The sequence below is a fragment of the Lathyrus oleraceus genome, chromosome 2, assembly GCF_024323335.1.
Source record: "Lathyrus oleraceus cultivar Zhongwan6 chromosome 2, CAAS_Psat_ZW6_1.0, whole genome shotgun sequence".
In the NCBI taxonomy this organism is placed as follows: Eukaryota; Viridiplantae; Streptophyta; class Magnoliopsida; order Fabales; family Fabaceae; genus Lathyrus; species Lathyrus oleraceus.
In genome coordinates this window covers 301,718,946-301,744,377 of record NC_066580.1, presented here as the reverse complement: position 1 = coordinate 301,744,377, position 25,432 = coordinate 301,718,946, and positions in this window count along the sequence as shown.

The following is a 25,432-nucleotide window of genomic DNA, read 5'->3' as shown; positions in this document are numbered from 1 at the left end:
TCATGCTAGTTACCATGAACTCAGAGTTGCACAAGCAACATGAGAACATGGCAGCGTTCGATATGATCGAACACCTGAAGATGCTCTATCAAGAGTAGGCAAGGCATGAAAGGTTTGAAGTTTTAAAAGCCCTTTTTCAAGGAAAGTTAGCTGAGGGAGCCCCTGTATGTCCCCATGTGCTCAAGATGATTGGGTATGTGGAGAACCTTGAGAGGTTGAGTTTTCCCCTCGGAAAGGAACTTGTGATTGACTTGATCTTGCAATCGTTGCCATATAGATTCAGTCAATTTGTCCTTAATTTCAATATGAATAATATGGAAAATATCTTCCTGAACTGCTAGCCATGTTAAGAATTGTTGAGCAGAATCTGAAGTCAAAAGGGAAGTCCATTTTGATGATCGGAAATGGAAAGAGACAAAACAAAAGACCCACCAAGCAGGGTGGTAAAGGGAAAGGCAAGGAAGTTGCCAAAACCAAACCCACAGCTCATGCTTTGAATCCTAGTGGAGGAATAGAAAAGTAAGACACCTGCTTCCATTGCGGTAAGACCGGACACTGGAAGAAAAACTGCCCAAAGTACCTGGAAGATAAGAAGAATGGAGTAGAGACTTCAACTTCAGGTATTTTTGTTATGAAAGTTAATTTATCTACTTTTGCATCATAAGTATTAGATACTGGATGCGGTTCTCACATTTGTACCGATGTGCAGGGGCTAAAAAGGAGTAGAGATTTGGCAAAAGGTGAAGTTGACCTACGAGTTGGCAATGGAGCAAAGATTGTTGCTTAAGCCGTAGGAACTTATGTATTCACTTTACCTAGTGGTTTAATAATTCAGTTAGAGAATTGTTATTATGTACCTACAATTAGCAGGAATATTATTTCCATTTCTTGTTTAGATAAGTTTGATTTTTCATTTATAATAAAGAAAAATTGTTGCTCCATTTATTTGAATGATATATTCTATGTTACTGCAGAAATGAATAATGGACTATATCTACTTGATCTTGAAGTGCCTATTTATAACATTAATACTAAAAGGATGAAACCTAATGAGTTAAATCTAACTTACCTTTGGATTTGTCGATTAGGCCACATAAATAAGAAACACATTTCCAAACTCCATAAAGATGGACTCTTGGACTCTTTTGATTATGAATCATATGAGACATACAGATCTTGTTTAATTGGAAATATGACAAAGTCTCCATTCACAGGAAAAGGTGAAAGAGCTAATGATCTTTTGGCCCTCATACATACTGATGTATGTGGACCATTGGACATACTAGCCAAAGGAGATTTTCAGTACTTCATCACATTTACTGATGATTTTAGTAGATATGGTTATGTGTATTTAATGAAACACAAATCAGAGTCCTTTGAAAAGTTCAAGGAATTCAAGAATAAAGTACAAAACCAAATAGGTAAGAATATTAAAACTCTTCGATTAGATTGAGCTGGTGAATATTTAAGCCTAGAGTTTGATGACCATCTGAATGAGTGTGGGATTCTATCCCAACTTACTCCTCCTAGAACACCCCAATGGAGCGGTATATCTAAGAGAAGAAATCAAACCTTGTTAGACATGGTCCGATCCATGATGAGTCACGTCGATCTTCCAAACTCCCTTTGGGGACATGCATTATTGACAACAGCTTACACACTTAACCGTGTTCCATCCAAAAAGGTTGAGAAGACACCATATGAGATATGGAGTGGTAAAAAACCACATATGTTTTACATGAAGATTTGGGGTTGTGAAGTTTATGTGAAATGACAAACTTCAACTAAGTTTGAGCCCAAATCTGACAAATGCTTATTTGTGGGGTATCCTAAAGAAACAAGAGGGTATTACTTCTACAATCCTTCTGAGGGCAAAGTGCTTGTCGCTCGTACTAGAGTTTTCCTATAAAAGGATTTTATTTCCAAAGGAATCAGTGGGAGGAAAGTAGAGCTTGAAGAAATTCAAGAATGACAAAGCATTGATACACCTATGGAGGAATTAGAGCAAGAAACACAAGTAGTTATGGAAGAGCAACCTGCTTAAGTAGAACAAGACCAACGTAGGTCAAGCAGGATACGTCACCTACCTGAGAGATATGGATATCTCATAACTGATTAAGGTGATGTATTACTCATGGATCAAGATAAGCATGTGACCTACCAAGAGGCCATAATTGGTCCCGAGTATGAGAAGTGGCTAGAAGCCATGAAATCTGAAATGGATTCCATGTACATAAACCAGGTTTGGACCTTGGTAGAGCCTCCTGTTGGAGTTAACCCTATAGGATGCAAGTGGGTCTTCAAAAAGAAGACTAACATGGATGGTAAGGTACATAACAATAAGGAAAGTCTGGTTGCAAAAGGATATAAACAAATTCATGGGGTTGACTATGATGAAACCTTTTCACCAGTTGCAATGCTTAAATCTGTTCGGATTTTACTTGCTATCGCTGCATATCATGATTATGAAATATGGAAGATGGATTCAAAACTGCTTTCTTTAATGGGAATCTTCTTGAGGATGTGTAATGACACAGCTTGAAGGATTTAACATACCAGAAGAAGCCCAAAAGATATGTAAATTACGAAGATCAATCTAAGGATTGAAGCAAGCTTCCAGAAGCTGGAATCTTCATTTTGATGAAACAGTAAAACAATATGGACTCATCAAGAATGAAGATGAGCCTTGTGTCTACAAGAAGGTTAGTGGGAGCATGATCGCCTTCCTGGTATTATACGTATATGACATATTACTCATTGGAAACGATGTTTCTACCCTGCAACAAGTATAATCTTGGTTGAGGAAATGCTTTTCTATGAAGGACCTAGGTGAAACAGCCTATATATTAGGAATTAGGATCTATAGAGATAGATCACAAAAACTGCTTGGCCTAAGTCAAAGTATATACATAGACAAAGTGTTGAGACGCTTTAATATGCATGATTCCAAGAAAGGATTCATACATATGCAACATGGCCTGTGTTTATCAAAAACACGATCCCCTTTAACTAAGGAAGAAAGGGATCGCATGAATAAGATTCCATATGCATCTGCAATAGGATCTATCATGTATGCCATGTTATGTACTCGACTAGATGTCTCATATGCTTTAAGTGCAACAAGTAGGTACCAATCTGATAACGGTGATGCTCATTGGGTAGCTATCAAGAATATCCTTAAGTATTTGAGAAGGACTAAGGACTCATTCTTGATATATGGATGTCAAGAAGAGCTTTCTATAATTGAATACACAGATGCTAGCTTCCAGACAAATAAGGATGACTTTAGATCACAATCTGGTTATGTGTTTTGCTTAAATGGTGGTGTTGTGAGCTGGAAAAGTTCAAAGTAAGATACAGTTAATGATTCTACAGCCGAGGCTGAGTATATTGTTACCTAAAGTGCAGCAAAAGAGGTTGTTTGGATCCAAAAGTTCATTAGTGAACTTGGCATAGTTCCTAGCATTGTGGATCCCATTGGTCTCTATTGTGATAATAATGGTGCTATCGCACAAGCTAATGAGCCTAGATCTCACCAATGATCCAAATACATACTTAGGCGTTATCGCCTAATTTGAGAGATAATAGATAGAGGAGATGTGAAAATATGCAGAGTACCTACACTTGATAATATTGTTGACCCACTGAAAAATCCTCTTGTGCAACAGAAACATGATGGCCATACTAGATCTATGGGCATTAGGGGTATGCCCGATTGACTATAGTGCTAGATTATTGGCGTAAGCCCCAGAGGCCAATACTTTTGGTACTTGTATCAAATTATTTATTAATAATAAAAGGTTTTTTCTTTATTATGTTTGTTTAATAAAGTCCCTAGAATAGCTAGTCCATTTAATGTATCAAGTGTGACTTAATCATGAGATCCCATTAAACATAAGGACACTATTCTTAAAGTATTCGTAGTCGAGCTTTGTTGTGAAGTGGGATAACATTAAAGCATTAAGACTATTATGTATATAGACGGATGATCACATATCATGGATCATGGATAAGGAGTTATCAAGTCTTAAACATATGTATGAATATTAGGAGTAATATTTATACTGGATTGACCCGCTATGAGAATACTATATAGAATGTTATGCAAAGTGTCATAAGTTATTCTCATGGTGATAATGGTGTATACCACCCTTTGACTGGAAACCGCTATGGACCCTAGACGCAGAGTCGAGTGCTTTATTGCAGATCAAACATTATCCGTAACTAGATGACTATAAAGACAGTTGATGGGTACTCAATGAAGCATGTTGAGGGACATGAGTGACCTATATAGAATTTTCCCATCCTGCGTAACAGGATGAATGTCTATGGGCCCAATATTGAACTGGACAAGGATGACACGGTCTATGCCTTGTGTTCAATATAGACATAAGGGAAAAAGGGTAATTATACACATAAGTATTATCACAAAAGGATTTGTCAGATCACATGACATTTTCGTGTCTCGGGTATCCGTGATGTGTTTCTAGATACCGCTCACTATTTATTATCTTAAATACGTGATTTAATATAATTGCCAATGTCACGAAAACCTATAGGGTCACATACAAAAGGACAGATTGATGAGAGATAGAGTAAATAAGGAACACTGTAAGGTACGATACACTTAAGTTAATTGTAGAACATCGTAAGGTACGATGTGTAAGACCCCAATTTTGTCCCTAAGATCCCTCATGGCATCATATCATATCATTGCATTGCCTCAAGGATCATTGGACACCTTGCTTCCTTCCCTGTGGATGGGTTATCTTTTTGAGAGTAGTTCTTGATCACCAAGCATTCCTTGCATTTATATGTCATTGCTTTTCTTTTAATCACTAACCAAAAGTACAAAAATATGTCATCTAACCTTTGTCTTGCAGATGAAGTAATAACAGGTCAAGGCATCAAAGGCATTCATTGAGCAATAGATGGTGGTCATTCTTGAGATTTGGACCCCACAATCATTCACAAGAAGTTCATATAAGTTATGATGTCATTTTGAAGCAAAATCCCAAGTGGTAGAGGCTTGAATCTCATCAGAACATTTTCAAGTCATCTGAAGACCTAGAAAGTCAACTGCAAAGTCAACTGTGGATTTGGAGGTGGGGAAGTGATTAGAAACACTTCATTCATGTTCAAACAAGTCTCATTTGACATTTCAAACACTCACATTGAAGAATTTGAGGTCCAGTAAAAAATTTCCCAAAATAGAAAGTGACCCATAATTTGAAATTTCCAAAAATGGAAGGGTTTTGGACCAAATTCAACTCAATCTTACATCATCAAAAAAGCTTCAAATGAAATTTTTTTGAACATGAAAGTTGTAGATATTTCTCTCCCATTTCCAAAATGTCCAAGATCATGAGCATATGATGTGTGGTTGAGGAGATATGATCAAATCATTGCCAAGTATGCATGGGACTTCAAATGGCCATATCTTTTGATTCAAAGCTCCAAAATGAGTGGTTCTTTTTGCAATATTCTCCTCTTGACCTCTAATTTCCAAATCATGCATCACATTACATGAATTCTCATCACATGTTCATTTGTTAATCCATACCTTTTTTGGAGGGAAATTGCAAAATTCAAAAATGGTGCATTGTATGGACTTTTTACCATTGCCATTGGGTTTAAAAAATGATTTTAAGTGAAAATGATGAAGCAATTGGTACTGTTCCCGTGTAAATGGTACATGCACCATGCAAATTTTGATTTTTGGCAAAACACCTTATTATCATTAACCAAGTTAATTATGGATTAGCAAGTTGATTAGTAAAGCATATATATACCCTAATCATAATAGAATTGGGAGAGGTTAATCACAATTCACATTTCTAGATCCAAAATTCTCTCTCACTCAAAATTTTTCTCTCATTCATAATTCAATTTTCTTCCAAATAGCATTGCATTTTGACTTCATATTCTTGTTCCCTAGCTTGGATTTAGTGTAGATCAAGTGCTGTTTCGTTGAATTCGTGCAAGAATCAAGTGGTGGAAGTTCATGAAGATGAAAATGGAGTTTCTGTTTTGAGCTAGATCCGGCACCTCTCAAGCTTCAATTGCTTCATCAAACTTCATTTCAAGCATTGTAGAGTGGATTTGAACACTTCAACGTTGTGGATCGTGTGAATTCAAAGGCTCTGCTCTTCAAGAGGTCATAATTCGAACCTTTTAATTTTGAAATCCATGTATATATTAGTGTAGATCTTGTTCTCCTGGTAATTCTGGTGAAAGAATCATGTGATTTGATGCACTATTGACTGAGTTAGGGTAGATTCAAGTTTCATGCATGAATTTTCTCTTGTTCGATTTGCTCTTAATATGTGGAATTAGGATTAGCTCTTGTTTGATCCATGATCTCCATGAAAAATGCAACATGTTGATGTCCTTGTTTTGATTTTCTGGAAAAATTCTGGAAACGTGTATGAAAAATGCAACATGTTGATGTCCTTATTTCCATTTTTATTTTTTCCTCAACTTAGAAAAATCATAACTATTTGAAAAATGCATCATTTGATCTCCAATTTTTTGCATCTTGATCCTTGTTCTATCTAGTTTTTTTATCATGCTAGTTTCCAAAGTTGTGCATGGCTGTATTTTATTTGGTGCTAGGTTATATGATCATATGTCTAATTGTGACCTTTCCTTGCTTATCTTGTTGTGAAATGCTTGTTTTTAATCCAATGAATGTGAAATTTTACATGTTAATTCTAGACACATTGCTGGACATTTTGGTTTTGGTTTGACATTTTTCTCAATTACCATTTCTATTTTATGCATGTGCTAACTTGGTGTGACAATTTGTGTCACACCTTTGATTGTCCAACTTGTACCATTTAATTTACATGCTAAATGATTTTGGATGCTTCTGATTTTTTGTATGTTGATCATGTTAGATGTCTTGAGTGTGCATGAATTGTTCCAGATTTATTTGAATCATCTCTGTTTTGATTTGAATTTTTTCATTCATGTTGATCACATATGAGCTTTGAAATTGTCTTGGACTTCACTTGATCATGAAATGCACTTCATTAATGATTTTGATGTGAGCCTTTTTAGGATATGTCAATATGTGTTTGAGGTTGCAATGTGTTGAATTTCAGCTCCTGTTTTGAATTTTTTCTCCATCTTTGACCCTAGGCTTTGACCTAGTGGTCTGTTGCTTACATTTGAGCTTTGATTTTAGGTTTAAGCATCCAAGTTCCATAGTTGATGATGCTTCATCATGTGAATATTGATATTTTCTTTTGATTTCTAACATTTGTGTGTTTTGTAGGTTGATGCTAACTCATTTGAGTTTGCCTTATGGCTTACACATTTTGTACATTGGGATTGTCTGTTGCTTATTGACTGTTGTCTGTTTGTCTGAGTATTGTACTGATTTGTTTAGTTCTTTCCACAGGTACCTAAGTTGCTTTAAGTTCATTTGAACTTTGCTTTTCTTGGTTGCTTAACCAATTAGGTATAATCCCTAATCTTCATGTAGTCTGGAAGACCTGTCATGTTACTTTGACAGGCACCTGTCTGAAGCCCTCCTTAAGAGGCAATGTTTGTGCTTGTTTAATTTTGTGCCAAACAGGTAAAGTCCTCTTAAGAGGCAATTGGCAGATAAAAGAGATGTGTAATCCATCTCCTGCTACTCAGTGTGTCATTCACCTTGCTCACACCATGTGTTGATGCATTGTGAATAAGAACCCAAGATCTTATAGAGTCAATCATTTGTGGAGAATAGTTCCTACTTTCTGAACTCCCACACTTTCTATTGTTTAAAGCTCTCCCAGACTAGGGATAAGAGCTATGAGGCACACCCCTCATCTCCATTTCATCTGCTTCACCCTAACTCTCAATGTTAGGGTTAAGAGCTCAAAACACCCCATTCCAGTTGGCTGTAAAACCTAACCTTGCTTGAGCCTAATTGATTGTGTATAGTGTGTGCTAATTGATTTGTGTGTTTGCTTACTTGTCCACTTGTGCTTAGTTGCTTATGTGTGCCTTTGTGCATTTATCATCATTACTTGTATATCATTTCATAAACATTGTTCATCACTTTGTAACATTTTATTTTTGTCCATGGAGGAGGCAAGCATAAGTCCATCAATTGGCAGTTGTTTCCTATGATATGGTAGGAGACTAGTATAAGTCCATAGATTGGCATCTGGAATCCTTGTTCCTTTGCTTTGTGAGACTAGTATAAGTCCATAGATTGGCATCTGGTATCCATCTTGCTCTATTTGCTTATTGCTTTGTGTTTGCCTTTTCCAAAGGAATCACTTGAATCATCTACATATGATCTCAAGAGGTGAACATCTAAGAAGTTTTGCTTCTTCACCCTTCCACCTTTTGTATCTTTAAACCTCCATTTGCATGTTAACCCAAAAACCAAAAAAAACTATTGTGCAAACATTTTCATCTGTTTTTTTTTAAATTAGAAACTTAGGCCTTAAGCCTCTTATTTTCAAACTCCATTTTCACAATACTTCTTTCTGAATTGAATCTTAATCATACTTTGACCATATTTTGTGAATACTCATAACCAGTTAATTTCATTCACTCAATTGCTTTTGTGGCCTAAGTCCACTTCTTGATCAAGTTTTCATACATTAGTCATAGATCTCAATCATCTTAATGGTTGATGTTAATCTCGCCTTTTGTCCTTAGTGATCGAACTGTAAGACTTCCATACTGAAAATAGGGTTAACCCCTCTAGTATGTCGAAGTTATTCTCACGTGGTGGACTTGTTGTTGATATAGGTTGAGTTTTCTCCCGTGGATAATGAAAGACCTTAGGGCTTTTGTTTAAAATCAATCAATTCACCTTTTTGAAATCTTTTAGTCGAACTACGACGTTTTGATCCTTACCTTTCATGGAAAGGTACGTAGGCAACGAGTTCATCCGTTCAAACACAAAAATAATAACTTGTATATTCTTTTCTCATCCCTTCAATCATGTTTGCACAATAAATATTTCATAAACAAATAACATTTCGTACAACAAGTTGTGAAAAGGGCTCCCTAGGAATACCTAGGACGTTTTGGGTGCCTAACACCTTCCCATTACGTAATTAACCCCTTACCCAGATCTCTGATCTTTTCATTAGTTTTCTATGTGTAAAACTTCTTAGGCTTTTGTTCGCTTTTTAGCCATTCCTTTGGATAAATAAAAGTGCGGTGGCGACTCGATTCTTTGTATGCTTTGCTTTTGATTTAATCAATAAATCATAAAGTGACGAATACACCGCTATAGAAAAGTGGTGACTCTGCTGGGGAGATTGTTTCCTTGGTGGTTTTGCCTACTTTTCACCCTTGTTGTATGATATTGTTTATTTGTTATATGACATATTTTTGTACAATTTGGGATTATTGTATTGATTGTAATGCTTGAATTGCTTGATATACAATTGTTGTTTGCTTGGTGATCTCTGTGAGATGAGTTCTATACCCGAACTCGAGTGCACCTTAGGATAGGAGAATGGCATAGTCTCGTCGACTTGTGTGGAGTTATTCCTTAGCAAGTTGACTTGCGAGTCCATTCACTTGGTGGAGGTCATGTTGGATTAATAATGTCACACAAGTTATTTGTGGTTAAGCATTATTCTTTTAACATGTGCCTTAGAAGCCAAGGACCTTAGTTTACCAAGCCCATCTTGGCCTATATTTAGGACATAGTGCGGAATTCGTTCAGATGTAAGATCTGATGCGATTGTTACGCGATACTACACTCATAAGAGTCTCTCTTGAGAATATTTTTGGAATACGAGTATTCGTTCCTCCGATAATATTCGAAAGATGGGATGATGACTATGGGAACCTCTTGTAGAACATGTTCGGCAGGTTTAAACCATAGTACACTCCCTTTGGGTGGTTCTTAACCGAGACTCCATGCTCGTGACTCTCAACAAACCCGTGATTCATGGTTGAGTCGTTCAGACATCCTTAATATCAATGGAACTTGGGTGTCGATAAGGTGAAAACCATAATCCACCAAAATGGATGATTGATATTAAGGATGATTGAGCTGGTTCAGACATCCTTAATATCAATGGAACTTGGGTGTCGATAAGGTGAAAACCATAATCCACCAAAATGGATGATTGATATTAAGGATACTATGAGCTTTCCCATGACCTTTGTCTGGTGTGATTTGCTTGATCCTTGAGTGTGATTGTTGCATTCATACATTCATGCATTCATTTGCATTCATGTCATCAGAAAAATCAGAAAATTTTCAAGGAACTTAAAGGGTTAGTTGCAAAATTTTCAGACATGGAAAGACCAAAAAGGCATACAAAGAAGTACAACTTTAGACAGCCCGATCTGAAAGAGTTAAGGAATCTGACATCTTATGTATTAGATCCCTTGGGTTTCAAAGCTCGTTATGGGAAGCTTCTGCCTCTGTTGACTACTCAGGTTGATGAAGGGCTGATGAATACTTTGGCGCAGTTCTATGATCCTCTGTATCACTGCTTCTCTTTTCCAGACTTTCAGTTGTTGCCTACGCTCGAGGAGTATGCTCACCTTGTGGGTATTCCTATTCTGGATCAGGTGCCGTTCAGTGGCTTAGAGAGTATTCCGACTTCTCGAGAGATCGCAGGCTTGTTGCACATAGATGAATCCCTGATTGAAGCGCATATGACCACCAAAGGTGGAATTCAGGGTCTTCCTTCTGATTTCCTCATCGCTCAAGCTACTGTTTATGGGAAGGCCGTGAGTGAGGATGCCTTTGAGGCCATATTCGTGCTACTCATCTATGGTTTGGTATTGTTCCCCAACATCGACAAATTTGTGGATGTGAACGCCATTAGGATCTTTTCAGCTCTTAATCCCGTTCCTACTCTGTTGGGTGATACCTATTTCTCTTTGCATCTGAGGAATGCAAAGGATGGAGGAGCTATTGTGTGCTGTTTGCCTCTGTTGTATAACTGGTTTATTTCTCACTTACCGCAGACGGTCGCTTTCAAGGAGAACAAGGGATGTCTACGGTGGTCTACGAAACTTATGTCTCTCACTAATGATGATATCTTTTGGTATGATCGCGTGTATGACACAGTTCAGATTATTGATTATTATGGTGAGTTCCCTAATGTGCCTCTTCTTGGTATATGTGGTGGGATCAGCTACAACCCTATCTTAGCATGTCGTCAGCTTGGGTTCCCCCTAAAGGATAAACCCCATAACATTCTGTTAGAAGGTGTGTTCTTTCAGGAGGGTAAAGATCCCCAAGGCCTGAAAGCCAGGATGGTCCGCGCTTGGCGCAAGATTCACAAGAAGGGTAGAAGTGAGTTGGGTCCGAAGAACTGCATTGCTTTGGAGCCATACACGACTTGGGTCAGGCAGAGAGCATCAGAGTATCTCATGCCTTATGATTATCCGAGACCTACACCTTTGGATGTGGCTGGGCCTTCAACCCTCCCTAACCAAGGCGTAGAGAAGTTGAGAGAAGAAGACCTTTCACGTGCCTGGATCCGTGAAAGAGAAGAGTTGCTTCAACAGCTTAAGGAGAAGGACGCTCTGATCGAATTCCTCGAGCATCAGGTGATAGATGATCCGAATGATACCTGGACTTCTCTGCTTCCTCAATCTTCCAAATTCTGGAAGAGGAAGTATGATCGACTTGCTAAGGAGAAGGCGGATATGGAAGCAGCATATGAGAGAGAGATCAAGAGGCTTTGTGCATCTCGTCTTCCAGCATCTCGAGCTTCTAGGGATCCATAGGATGTTTATTTTCCTTCTCCCTTGTAATATGATTGACAATGCTATACTTCTTTGTCTTGAATATATTTGATGAGATATTTTCCATATGCGATTAAATGTTTAATATTTCAAATTTTTGTGTGCAAATAATACCCTAAAAGTTCCTTGAAATAAAAACAGAGCATATACACAAGCATCGCATGCATCATCTTGCATAAGCAGATGTTGTTCCGGTCTTCTTGTCTGTGGCCTAACTCTGTGCTCTTCATTTATTTTGAAGACAAGCTGACTCATCGGTACTACACCCGAGCTAATTCTGCAAGAGTGATGGATCAACTCGAACAAGAGAACCGTGAGCTGAAGGAAGAGGTCGCCAGACTGAGCGCTCTGATGGAGCAATTCTTGGCTGCTCAGAATCAACCATCTCCGCCTCCTGCAACTCCTCCCCAGAGGACTGTCATTTCTGAGGTTGCTTCGTCAACAGTGCCAGCTGCCAGTGCCCATTTTGTGCCGAATGCCATGCCACCCGGGTTTCCTTGGGGTATGCCTCCAAGTTTTATGCCAGATCTTCCAGCTCCTACCTTTGCTTCCATGTCGGTATCTAGCCTGGTCCTTGCAATGCCTCCTCCTGTCGTGCATACCATTCCTAGGGTAGACGACACCATCTATCATTCTGAGCCGTCTGAGGGCCCAGATGTTAATGAGAAGATGGATGCGATGAATGACCAATTCCTTGAACTCCGCAAGGAATTGAAGACCCTTCGAGGGAAAGATTTGTTCGGAAAATCTGCTGTTGAATTGTGTTTGGTTCCCGATGTTAAGATACCCGTCAAATTCAAAGTCCCGGACTTTGAGAAGTACAAGGGAAACACCTGCCCGCTCAGTCACCTGGTTATGTATGCCAGGAAAATGTCTACTCAAACGGAGAATGATCAGCTGCTGATTCATTACTTCCAGGATAGTTTGTCCGGTGCAACTCTTCGGTGGTATATGAGCCTTGATAGTGCAAACATCCGTTCCTTCAACGATCTTGGCAAAGCCTTCGTCAAGCAGTATAAGTATAATGTTGATATGGCTCCTGACCGTGATCAACTCAGAGCCATGTCCCATAAGGACAAAGAGACATTTAAGGAGTACGCCCAGAGGTGCCGAGAGCTGGCAGCTCAGGTTACTCCTCCGCTGGAAGAGAAAGAGATGACTAAGAGCTTTCTGAAGACTCTTAGTTCATTTTATTATGAGCGGATGATTGCAAGTGCTCCCTCTGATTTCACTGAAATGGTGAACATGGGGATGCGATTGGAGGAAGGAGTCCGGGAAGGACGTTTGTTTAAAGATGAAGGCTCTTCTAAACGATATGGGGAATTTAAGAAGAAAGATGGGGAGGCACATGCTATGAAATCCCATGTTAAACCCAGAAGACCCTCTGATAAGAGGAGGCCAGTGCGTCATCAGCACCAGGTGGCTAGTGTAGCACCTGTCTTCAGGGATAATTATCAGCATCAGCAACATTAGCAATATCATCATCAGCAACATAATCAACAACAATCTCCTCAATCGTATCATCAACAACAGCATCGCCCTCAGCAACAGGCTTACCAGCCTCGCAGTAGTAATCCAGCTGGTCAGAATTTTGAGAGGAAGAAGATCAGTTTCGATCCGGTTCTTGTATCGTATGCAGAGCTGTATCCCTCTTTAATAGAGCGGAAATTGATTACTCCTAGGGATCCTCCGGCTATACCGGCTAACCCTCAGTGGTGGTATAAGCCTGATTTGCACTGTGTCTATCATTCTGGCGCTCCGGGCCACGATGTAGAGAACTGCTTTCAGTTGAAGACTAAGGTTCAGGAACTTATGAGATGCGGCATTCTAAGCTTTGAGGACTCAGGCCCCAATGTTAAGAAGAACCCATTGCCCGAGCATGGGAAGTCAGTTAACATGGTCCAGGGTTTCCCTGGAAAATACAAGGTCAAATATGTAAGCCATATTCGACAGTCGTTGGTCGAGTAGCATCGGTTGCTGTGTGATTATAGTCATCTGGAGCACGACCATGACAAATGCCGTATCTGCTCTGTCAACAGATTGGGTTGTCGCCAAGTGCGAAAGGATCTTCAAGAGTTGCTAGATGATGGGACTATTGAGATTCTTCAGAATAGGAACGTTGATGAAGACGAACCTGAGGTGAATGTGATTTCTCCGGTGTTCAAAATCCCAGAGTCTGTTGTCATCCGATATGATGGTAGCAAACAGAAGGTTTCTCCTTCTCTAGTCATCAAGCCTGCAGGCCCTGTGCCTTATTCTTCTGAGAAAGCGATTCCCTTCCGCTATAATCCTGTTGCTGTCGAAGAGGGGAAAGAAGTGTCGTTGCCTTCAACCTCTGTGGTAAATATTGCTGATGTGAGCGGGTTGACCCGTAGTGGTCGTGTATTTTCAGCACCCCCGAAGCCTCACGTTGTTTCTGATTCTGCTGAGCGTCCGGTTGGGACTGCAGTGAATGTTCCGAATCCGGCACCTGTTGCCAAATCCTCCTCTGTACAAAGGACTCCTACTTCTTCTGTTGGCCCTAGTGGCATTGTGAATGAAGAGTGTGATGAGATGCTGAGGCTCATCAAGAAGAGTGAGTACAATGTTGTAGATCAGCTTCTACAAGCGCCGTCCAAGATCTCCGTGCTATCGTTGTTTCTGAATTCAGAACCTCATAGGGAGGCTCTGCAGAAAGTGTTGGACCTGGCATATGTTGATCATGTTGTCACGATAGAACAGTTTGACAGTATCGTTGCAAACATCACTGCTTGCAACACTTTGAGTTTCTGTGATGCTGATCTCTCTGAGGAGGGAAGAGACCACAACATGGCTTTACATATTTCTATGAACTGCAAGAACGACGCCATGTCCAACATACTGGTGGACACTGGGTCATCTCTAAATGTATTGCCGAAGACCACTCTTTGAAGATTGTCATATCAGGGGATTCCCATGAGGCAGAGTGGTGTTGTTGTGAAAGCTTTCGATGGGTCGCGCAAGACCGTGATTGGGGAAGTTGATCTCCCAATCAAGATTGGACCAAGTGATTTCCAAATCACCTTTCAGGTTATGGATATCCACCCATCTTATAGCTATCTCCTTGGTAGACCATGGATTCACGAGGCTGGCGCCGTGACGTCCACCCTACACCAGAAGCTGAAATTCATCAAGAATAAGAAACTGGTTGTGGTAGGGGAGAAAAGGCTCTCCTGGTTAGCCACCTGTCTTCTTTCTCATATATTGATGTCGAGGATGAAGTTGGAACGCCTTTCCAAGCTTTGTCTATTGCTGAGCCGATTGAGAAGAAGTCTCCTTCATTTGCTTCCTATCGAGATGCGAAACTGGCCATTGAATGTGGTGCAGTTGCTGGGTTAGGGAAGATGATCGAGCTTGAAGACAATAAGTCTCGGGCTGGCATTGGCTATTCTTCTGGGGAATTCAACGAGCAAGGGCTGTTCAAGAGTGGAGGTTTCATCAACGCCAATCAGACTGAAGAAACTGCTGCTATTCTGGAAGAGGATGCAGAGGATTCAAGCAACTTTGTCATCCCTGGTGGTGTCTGCCATAATTGGGTCGCTGTAGATGTTCATACGGTCATTCATAAGTCAGCGTAATATGTTCACTTTGTTCAAAAAACCCTTCTCCCATGCCAAAAGGAGAAGTGATGACATTGTTGGCATCATATATACAATGATATTTCATTCAATAATGCATTGTTAGACATTTGTTTTTCCATTTGTTTTCACTTTTTGCTTTTGCATGAAATCGGTGATCACAAAAAACCCTAAAAACAAGAATAAAAGCAATCTTTTCATCTGCATAATGATTTTTTTGTTTAAATTCTAAAGCTTTTTATTATCCAAAATCATTATGCAGGTTGATTCTAAAACCCATTGAACATAATGATCCAACGCCATCTCCCAATTTTGAATTCCCTGTATTTGAGGCAGAGGAAGATGATGTTGAAGGGATTCCTGATGAGATTTACCGTCTCCTTGAGCACGAGAAGAAGATCATTCAGCCGCATCTCGAGAATCTGGAAACAGTCAACTTGGGGTCTGAAGATTTTGTTCGTATGGTGAAGATTGGGGCACTCCTTGAAAAGTCTGTCAAGAAGGGGTTGATCAGTTTGCTACGAGAATATTCAGATATCTTTGCTTGGTCATATGAAGACATGCCGGGTCTAGATACATATATTGTGCAACATTTCCTGCCTTTGAAGCCTGAGTGCGTGCCTGTGAAACAGAAGCTCAGAAGAACTCATCCAGATATGGCAGTGAAGATCAAAGAAGAAGTGCAGAAGCAAATTGATGCGGGGTTTCTGGTGACTTCTACATATCCTTAATGGGTGGCCAACATTGTGCCTGTGCCTAAGAAAGATGGAAAAGTCCGTATGTGTGTTGATTATAGAGATTTGAATAAAGCTAGTCCAAAAGATGATTTTCCTCTACCACACATTGATATGTTGGTAGACAATACAGCTAAACTCAAAGTCTTCTCGTTTATGGACGGATTTTCCGGCTATAACCAGATCAAGATGGCACCCGAGGATATGGAGAAGACAACATTCATCACACCTTGGGGAACATTCTGTTATCAAGTGATGCCCTTCGATTTGAAGAACGCCGGAGCCACGTATCAACGTGCTATGACTACCTTGTTTCATGATATGATGCACAAGGAGATAGAGGTCTATGGTGATGACATGATTGCTAAGTCCCGAACGGAAGTTGAACATGTTGAGCATTTGTTGAAGCTTTTTCAGCGTTTGAGGAAGTACAAGCTTCGTCTGAATCCGAACAAATGTACATTTGGAGTCCGTTCTGGCAAGTTGTTGGGTTTTATTGTCAGCGAGAGAGGTATTGAGGTTGATCCTGCAAAGGTCAAAGCAATACAAGAGATGCCTGCGCCCAAAACTGAGAAGCAAGTCTGAGGTTTTCTTGGATGCTTGAATTATATTTCCAGATTTATATCCCACATGACTGCCACATGTGCGCCGATATTCAAGCTCCTCCGGAAAGATCAGTCTCTTGATTGGACCGAGGATTGCCAGAAAGCTTTCGACAGTATCAAAGAGTATCTGTCTAAACCTCCGATCTTGTCTCCGCCTGTAGAAGGAAGACCTCTGATCATGTATTTGACTGTTCTGGAAGACTCGATGGGTTATGTACTCGGTCAACAAGACGAATCGGGAAAGAAAGAATTTGCTATCTATTACCTCAGTAAGAAGTTTACTGATTGTGAGTCTCGATACTCTATGCTTGAGAAGACGTGCTGTGCTTTGGCTTGGGTTGCTAAGCGTTTGCGCCAGTACATGATAAATCATATAACTTGGTTGATATCTCAAATGGATCCAATCAAGTATATTTTCGAGAAGCCTGCTTTAACTGGGAGGATTGCCCGTTGGCAGATGTTGTTATCTGAGTATGATATTGAGTATCGAGCTCAGAAAGCTATTAAAGGTAGTATCTTGGCTGACCATTTGGCACACTAGCCGATTGAAGATCATCAGTCTGTTCAGTACGACTTCCTAGACGAGGAGATTCTGTATTTGAAAAATGAAAGATTGTGATGAGCCTACACTTGACGAAGGTCCGGAACCTGGTTCTAGATGGACGATGGTGTTTGATGGCGCTGTGAATCAGTATGGTAATGGAATTGGGGCAGTAATCATTACTCCTCATGGCACACATATTCCGTTTACAGCAAGGCTAACTTTCAAATGCACGAATAATATGGCTGAGTATGAGGCCTGTATTATGGGACTGGAAGAATGTATTGATCTGAGGATCAAACATATTGATGTTTATGGTGATTCGGCCTTGGTTGTCAATCAGATCAAGGGTGAATGGGAGACTAATCAGCCGGGTCTCATCCCATATAGAGATTATGCGAGGAGGATTTCAACGTTCTTTACTGAAGTTGATTTTCATCATATTCCTCGAGAAGATAATCGGATGGCAGATGCGCTTGCTACGCTTGCTTCCATGATTGTGGTGAGGTATTGGAATGAGGTTCCCAATATCACCGTGATGCGCTTGGATAGACCAGCTCACGTGTTTGCAGTTGAAGAGGTGAATGATGACAAGCCTTGGCATTTTGATATCAAGAATTTCCTTCAGAGCCAGATTTACCCCACCTGGGGCATCTGTGAAAGACAGGAAAACTTTGAGAAGATTATCAGGCAGTTTCTACCTCAGCGGTGAAGTGCTATATAAGAGAAATTATGACATGGTTCTGCTCAGATGCGTGGATAGACACGAAGCAGACCTGTTGATGACTGAGGTCCATGAGGGTTCAGTTGGTACTCATTCCAATGGACATGCCATGGCGAGAAAAATGTTGAGAGCAGGCTACTATTGGCTGACAATGGAGTCTGACTGCTGCAAATATGTGAAGAGATGCCACAAATATCAGATTTATGCGGATAAGATTCATATTCCTCCGACACTTCTGAATGTGATTTCATCACCATGGCCTTTCTCTATGTGGGGGATCGACATGATTGGCATGATTGAACTGAAAGCGTCCAACGGACACAGGTTTATTCTCGTAGAAATTGATTACTTCACCAAATGGGTTGAAGCCACATCATATGCGAATGTGACCAGGAAGGTGGTCGTGAAGTTTATCAAGAATCAACTCATTTGCCGTTATGGTGTGCCAGATAAGATCATTACTGATAATGGATCTAATCTGAATAACAAGATGATGGAAGAGTTGTGTGTTGAGTTCAAGATTGCACACCATAACTCCTCTCCCTACAGACCCAAGATGAATGGGGATGTTGAAGCTGCTAACAAGAATATCAAGAAGATTATCTAGAAGATGGTTGTTACGTACAAAGATTGGCATGAGATGCTGCCATTTGCTTTGCATGGATATCGTACATCTGTCCGCACTTCAACAGGGGCAACCCCTTTCTCTCTTGTTTACGGCATGAAGGTTGTTCTCCCAGTAGAGGTGGAGATCCCATCAATGAGAGTCTTGATGGAAGCCAAGTTGACTGATGCTGAATGGATTCAGAGTCGTTACGACCAACTGAATTTGATTGAAGAGAAGCGATTGACTGCCATGTGCCATGGTCAGTTATACCAGCAGAGAATGAAGAAAGCATTCGATAAGAAGGTCAAGCCTCGTGTGTTCCGAGAAGGTGACCTTGTGCTCAAGAAAGTTTTATCTTTCGCGCCCGATTCCAGGGGCAAGTGGACTCCAAACTACGAGGGTTCATATGTTGTCAAGAGAGCCTTTTCAGACGGAGCTTTGATGCTCACAACTATGGATGGGGAGGATTTCACTCGTCCTGTGAATTCAGATGCAGTTAAGAAATACTTTGCCTAAAAAAAAAAGTATAAAAAAAGGAAAAAACAGAATAGCTCGCTAAGTTGAAAACCCGAAAGGGCAGCTTAGGCAAAAATGAGCGTCTCGGTGGAAAACCCGGAAGGGCGATCCAGGCCAAAATTAGAGACATAAAAAATGAATTTGCATCCCGCTAGATTGAGTACCTCACCCTGGGGCAATCTAGGCAAAAATTAGGGATTTGGTAAGTAACTATATCCTGACAAGACTTTCTGTTCCACAACTGTCTTTTCGCCAGAGATTCTCGTTTCTTCGTCAACTGAAGCTTCGAATACATCAGATTCAAATTGGTAGAGAAATGGTCATTATGTTCAATGTAGCCCTCTTCCAATATATATCACTGATTTCAAACTTGTATAGATCTATGGAGTCTTGCCATTTGTAGACTACCATTCCATCAAATCAATTTGAGCTTTTATCCAAGTATTGGCACTCTTATTTGTTTCAATTCAACGAATGTTTTGCATGTTTTAATTGATAAAAATGTCATTGTTTTAAACAAACAAAATTTTTCATAAAATTGTTTTTAGACAAAGTGAACATTCACAATGATGAAAGGATACTTAAGAATTTCTCAGTGCTCTCCCAAGCGTGGCATGATTTCCATAAGGGTAAGACATTCGTTCGTTAATCCTGGTATGGCTGTATCCTCTTTCTCCAAATTGTTGTTGGGGTTTCTCCCCAAGCAGAGTTTCTGTTGAGATTGTCCCCCGAATATACAGTTTGTTGAGCAGAGCCTTTGTTAGGACTTGCCCCATCAGAGGTGCTTGCTGAGATTTTCATCCCCCAGCTCTCCTTCTCTTTCTCAGGCAAATCTCCAGTAGATTGGTTGCATGGTGGATTGTATCTGTGTTGATTTCTCCCCTGCAGAGATTTGGGTGATTCCTTGATGTGTTGATCCCCAGTAGATTGGCTTGTGTGGCCGAATCTACTTGTGTGATCTTTTCTCCCTCAGTGGGTTGTTCCCCAATGGAGTCGCTGACAGTATCCCCAGTAGAGTTGCTTGTGCGGCTAGATTATACTTGTGTGTTCTATTCTCTTCAGCAGTTCTTGCCTGTGCGTTGAGCTCCTTTTTTCTCAGATGAAAATGATTCTCTTGCAGAAGTCTCATTGATTTCTCTACATCCCCAACAGATTTGCTTTCGTGGCAGTTTCTGCCTGCTGTGAACTTTTGTTCCCCAGTTGGTTTGATTGTTGATCCATCGTTCAAAGATTTGGTGATTCCTTTGATATCTCCGATCTCTTGCTTCCCCGCAGATCTTTGCTTTTTAGCATTCGGATCTCCAGCAGATTGGCTTTCCATTGGACTTTTTTGTATTTTCCTCTAGAAGTGTAGTACCGGGCGTTTGTTCCCTGGGCCTGTTTGTGTTAGAAATGTCTGTTTCGTCAGCATTCATCAAACATTAAATCACGCATATTCATGCATAATCATAAACATACAGATACTCATGTTGCATTTTTGCCATATATCTTTTGTTTGTCGTCTCCTGCTAATGGTGATACAGATCTCTCCGTAGATCTCCCCTAGCAGATGTCGGGTGTCTAATCTCTCAATATAGAGTTAGCCCTTTAAGCAGAAAGTGTCTATCCTTTCCTGCCATTTCCCCACTGAGATACATCCTCGTGGATGACGGTTGTTTCCGTTCCCTCCCAACACACATAATGGGACGGGTTTTCCCTTTTGAGTTATATCCTCATTAGGATGAGTCTTGATTCAGTTCGCCTTTTTGGTTTGATCCTAAATTGGCCTTTTTTCAACTGTCTCTCGTGATTCCCTGTGGTATAAATGAATAGTTGCTTACTAACCGGCGCTCATTCATCTTATCCTCAGTGGAACTCTTGGCTTTCTGCCTACAAACCGGCGGTCGTAAGTCCTATCTGTGTGGTTTATTACCTACTAACCGGTAGTTATAACCCTATTTTCTCCCCTAGCAGAGTTAACTTTGTAGTTCATCCCAACCGATGACAGTTACTCTTCTGTGGTTTTCTACCCAGTATTTGGTAGATGTAATCCCCTCTTTGTGGTTATCTTCATCCAGTATTCGATGTTGATTTTCCCTCTCTCTTCTGGGTAATTGCTCTGAGTAAGCAATTTTATCCCCAGCGGGTCCTTTCACCGTTTGCCAGTGATTGTGTTCCTTGGATCATTGATTTTCATCAATGTATTCCCAGTGAGTCATCTTTCGTCTACCCTGTTGTTGTTGGTAACGATTGTTTCTATTTTCGGTTGATTTATCCTTTAACAACCTACAACCCGGTTATGGATAATCTTCCATGCGAGTATATTATCTACGTTTTGACGGCTATAGATAATATATCTCATGCACTCTTGGGTCAATCTTTTGATTGTTTTCTCCAGTAGAGTAAGATTCGTATTCCTTGTGGAATCGAATATCCATCCTATAAATAAGTCTGTTTTTCTAGCTTTTTTCAGGATGACGAGTGTTTTGGAACACAAACCAATTCACGATTTCGGTTGATTTTATCCTTTAACAACCTACAACCCGGTTATGGATAATCTTCCATGCGAGTATATTATCTACGTTTTGACGGCTATAGATAATATATCTCATGCACGCTTTGGTTGAATCCTTTGTTTGTTTCCCCAACTGAGTAGGATTCACATTCTCTACAGAATCGAATATCCATCCTATAAACAAGTCTGCTTTTCTAGCTTTCTTCAGGATGATGAGTGTTTTGGAACACACACCAATTCACGCCTTGGTCGGTCACCTGTTATATACCTATAACCCGGTATCCTTGGTGTTCCTTCCTGTCTACTCCCTATTATGACCTTGGTCCCCTGGTAGTCAGATTTCCCTGAGTTGAAGTATACCTTTTTCAGGTTTTCCTCAGATGATTTGGTTGATTGATATCTCTCACCCGTACACAGGTCTTAGATATTCATCCTTCCCGAGCATGTTACTCACTAACCGGTAACATCTCATCCTTTGGCTTCCCTTGGAAAGTCTTTGTTAGATTTCCCAAACGGAGTTGTGGTTATATTCGTGTTGCTGTATTGGCGTTTTCCCCAATACACGCATTCTTTGAGTCAGCTTGAATCTTTCTAATGGATGTGTCTTCCTTTGGAACTCTTTCCTCCCCAGTTTCAGTCCTCTATTCCTCAGTGTAGTCTCCAGTTTCGAGTCGTGCCCTGCTCACGCAGTGTCAAATTCTTTTTTTCCCTAATTCAGAGTCGTATCCTGCTCGCGCATTTCTTTTCTTTTTCTTATCCCCATGAGAGTCTTGTCAGAGTCTATGTTTCCTAGGAAGTGTATTATTCCTATGGATGGTCTTTTCTCCTGATTTTTCTTTTCTTCTTTGTGGACTCATATTCCCTACAGAGATAGTTTGTTTTGCATTCATACATTTGCATCATGAGGTCTCTCAGGGACCAAAAATTCGGCTCATTATTGTTATTTAAGCCCATTCTACCGCGTCGAGATGAAGACTTTAACCTTCACTTCTCCGGCTAGAATGACCTTAAATAGGGGAATCTGTAAGACCCCAATTTTGTCCCTAAGATCCCTCATGGCATCATATCATATCATTGCATTGCCTCAAGGATCATTGGACACCTTGCTTCCTTCCATGTGGGTGGGTTATCTTTTTGAGAGTAGTTCTTGATCACCAAGCATTCCTTGCATTTATATGTCATTGCTTTTCTTTTAATCACTAACCAAAAGTACAAAAATATGTCATCTAACCTTTGTCTTGCAGATGAAGTAATAACAGGTCAAGGCATCAAAGGCATTCATTGAGCAATAGATGGTGGTCATTCTTGAGATTTGGACCCCACAATCATTCACAAGAAGTTCATATAAGTTATGATGTCATTTTGAAGCAAAATCCCAAGTGGTAGAGGCTTGAATCTCATCAGAACATTTTCAAGTCATCTGAAGACCTAGAAAGTCAACTACAAAGTCAACTGTGAATTTGGAGGTGGGGAAGTGATTAGAAACACTTCATTCATGTTCAAACAAGTCTCATTTGACATTTCAAACACTCACATTGAAGAATTTGAGGTCCAGTAAAAAATTTCCCAAAATAGAAAGTGACCCATAATTTGAAATTTCCAAAAATGGAAGGGTTTTGGACCAAATTCAATTCAATCTTACATCATCAAAAAAGCTTCAAATGAAATTTTATTGAACATGAAAGTTGTAGATCTTTCTCTCCCATTTCCAAAATGTCCAAGATCATGAGCACATGATGTGTGGTTGAGGAGATATGATCGAATCATTGCCAAGTATGCATGGGACTTCAAATGGCCATATCTTTTGATTCAAAGCTCCAAAATGAGTGGTTCTTTTTGCAAGATTCTCCTCTTGACCTCTAATTTCCAAATAATGCATCACATTACATGAATTCTCATCACATGTTCATTTGTTAATCCATACCTTTTTCGGAGGGAAATTGCAAAATTCAAAAATGGTGCATTGTATGGACTTTTTACCATTGCCATTGGGTTTAAAAAATGATTTTAAGTGAAAATGATGAAGCAATTGGTACTGTTCACGTGTAAATGGTACATGCACCATGCAATTTTTGATTTTTGGCAAAACACCTCATTATCATTAACCAAGTTAATTATGGATTAGCAAGTTGATTAGTAAAGCATATATATACTCTAATCATAACAGAATTGGGAGAGGTTAATCACAATTCACATTTCTAGATTCAAAATTCTCTCTCACTCAAAAATTTTCTCTCATTCATAATTCAATTTTCTTCCAAATAGCATTGCATTTTGACTTCATATTCTTGTTCCCTAGCTTGGATTTAGTGTAGATCAAGTGTTGTTTTGTTGAATTCATGCAAGAATCAAGTGGTGGAAGTTCATGAAGATGAAAATGGAGTTTCTATTTTGAGCTAGATCCAGCACCTCTCAAGCTTCAATTGCTTCATCAAACTTCATTTCAAGCATTGTAGAGTGGATTTGAACACTTCAAGGCTGTGGATCGTGTGAATTCAAAGGCTCTGCTCTTCAAGAGGTCATAATTCGAACCTTTTAATTTTGAAATCCATGTATATATTAGTGTAGATCTTGTTCTCCTGGTAATTCTGGTGAAAGAATCATGTGATTTGATGCACTATTGACTGAGTTAGGGTAGATTCAAGTTTCATGCATGAATTTTCTCTTGTTCGATTTGCTCTTAATATGTGGAATTAGGCTTAGCTCTTGTTTGATCCATGATCTCCATGAAAAATGCAACATGTTGATGTCCTTGTTTTGATTTTCTGGAAAAATTCTGGAAACGTGTATGAAGAACACATACTGTTCATCTTCTTCCTCATGAAGAAGATGAAGTTCATGATTCAGCAACGGTTTTACGCATTGGCCACGCTTTTCCTGGTTTTGTCCACGCTGTCCTAGGGTTTCAGTACTATTGGTCCATGTATTTGCATGCTCAGCATTTTCATTGGCTCAGGTTGCTTTGACATTGCCACACAAGCGCTGACCTCCACGTCGTTTAATGAAACGACTATGTTTCGTGACGAAGCGCGCATTTCATTTTGAATCCATACAGGATTCGATTCCTGGCGAAGGAATAATTTCAAATGCTTCATGATTTTTGCATTTCCCTCCTTATTTTCACATGCCATGCTTATTTCCATTTTTATTTTTTCCTCAACTTAGAAAAATCATAACTATTTGAAAAATGCATCATTTGATCTCCAATTTTTTGCATCTTGATCCTTGTACTATCTAGTTTTCTATCATCATAATTTCCAAAGTTGTGCATGGCTGTATTTTATTTGGTGCTAGGTTATATGATCATATGTCTAATTATGACCTTGGCTTGCTTATCTTGTTGTGAAATGCTTGTTTTTAATCTAATGAATGTGAAATTTTGCATGTTAATTCTAGACACATTGCTGGACATTTTGGTTTTGGTTTGACATTTTTCTCAATTACCATTTCTGTTTTATGCATGTGCTAACTTGGTGTGACAATTTGTGTCACGCCTTTGATTGTCCAACTTGTACCATTTAATTTCCATGCTAAATGATTTTGGATGCTTCTGATTTTTTGTATGTTGATCATGTTAGATGTCTTGAGTGTGCATGAATTGTTCCAGATTTATTTGAATCATCTCTGTTTTGATTTGAATTTTTTCATTCATGTTGATCACATATGAGCTTTGAAATTGTCTTGGACTTCACTTGATCATGAAATGCACTTGATTAATGATTTTGATGTGAGCCTTTTTAGGATATGTCAATATGTGTTTGAGGTTGCAATGTGTTGAATTTCAGCTCCTGTTTTGAATTTTTTCTCCATCTTTGACCCTAGGCTTTGACCTAGTGGTTTGTTGCTTACATTTGAGCTTTGATTTCAGGTTTAAGCATCCAA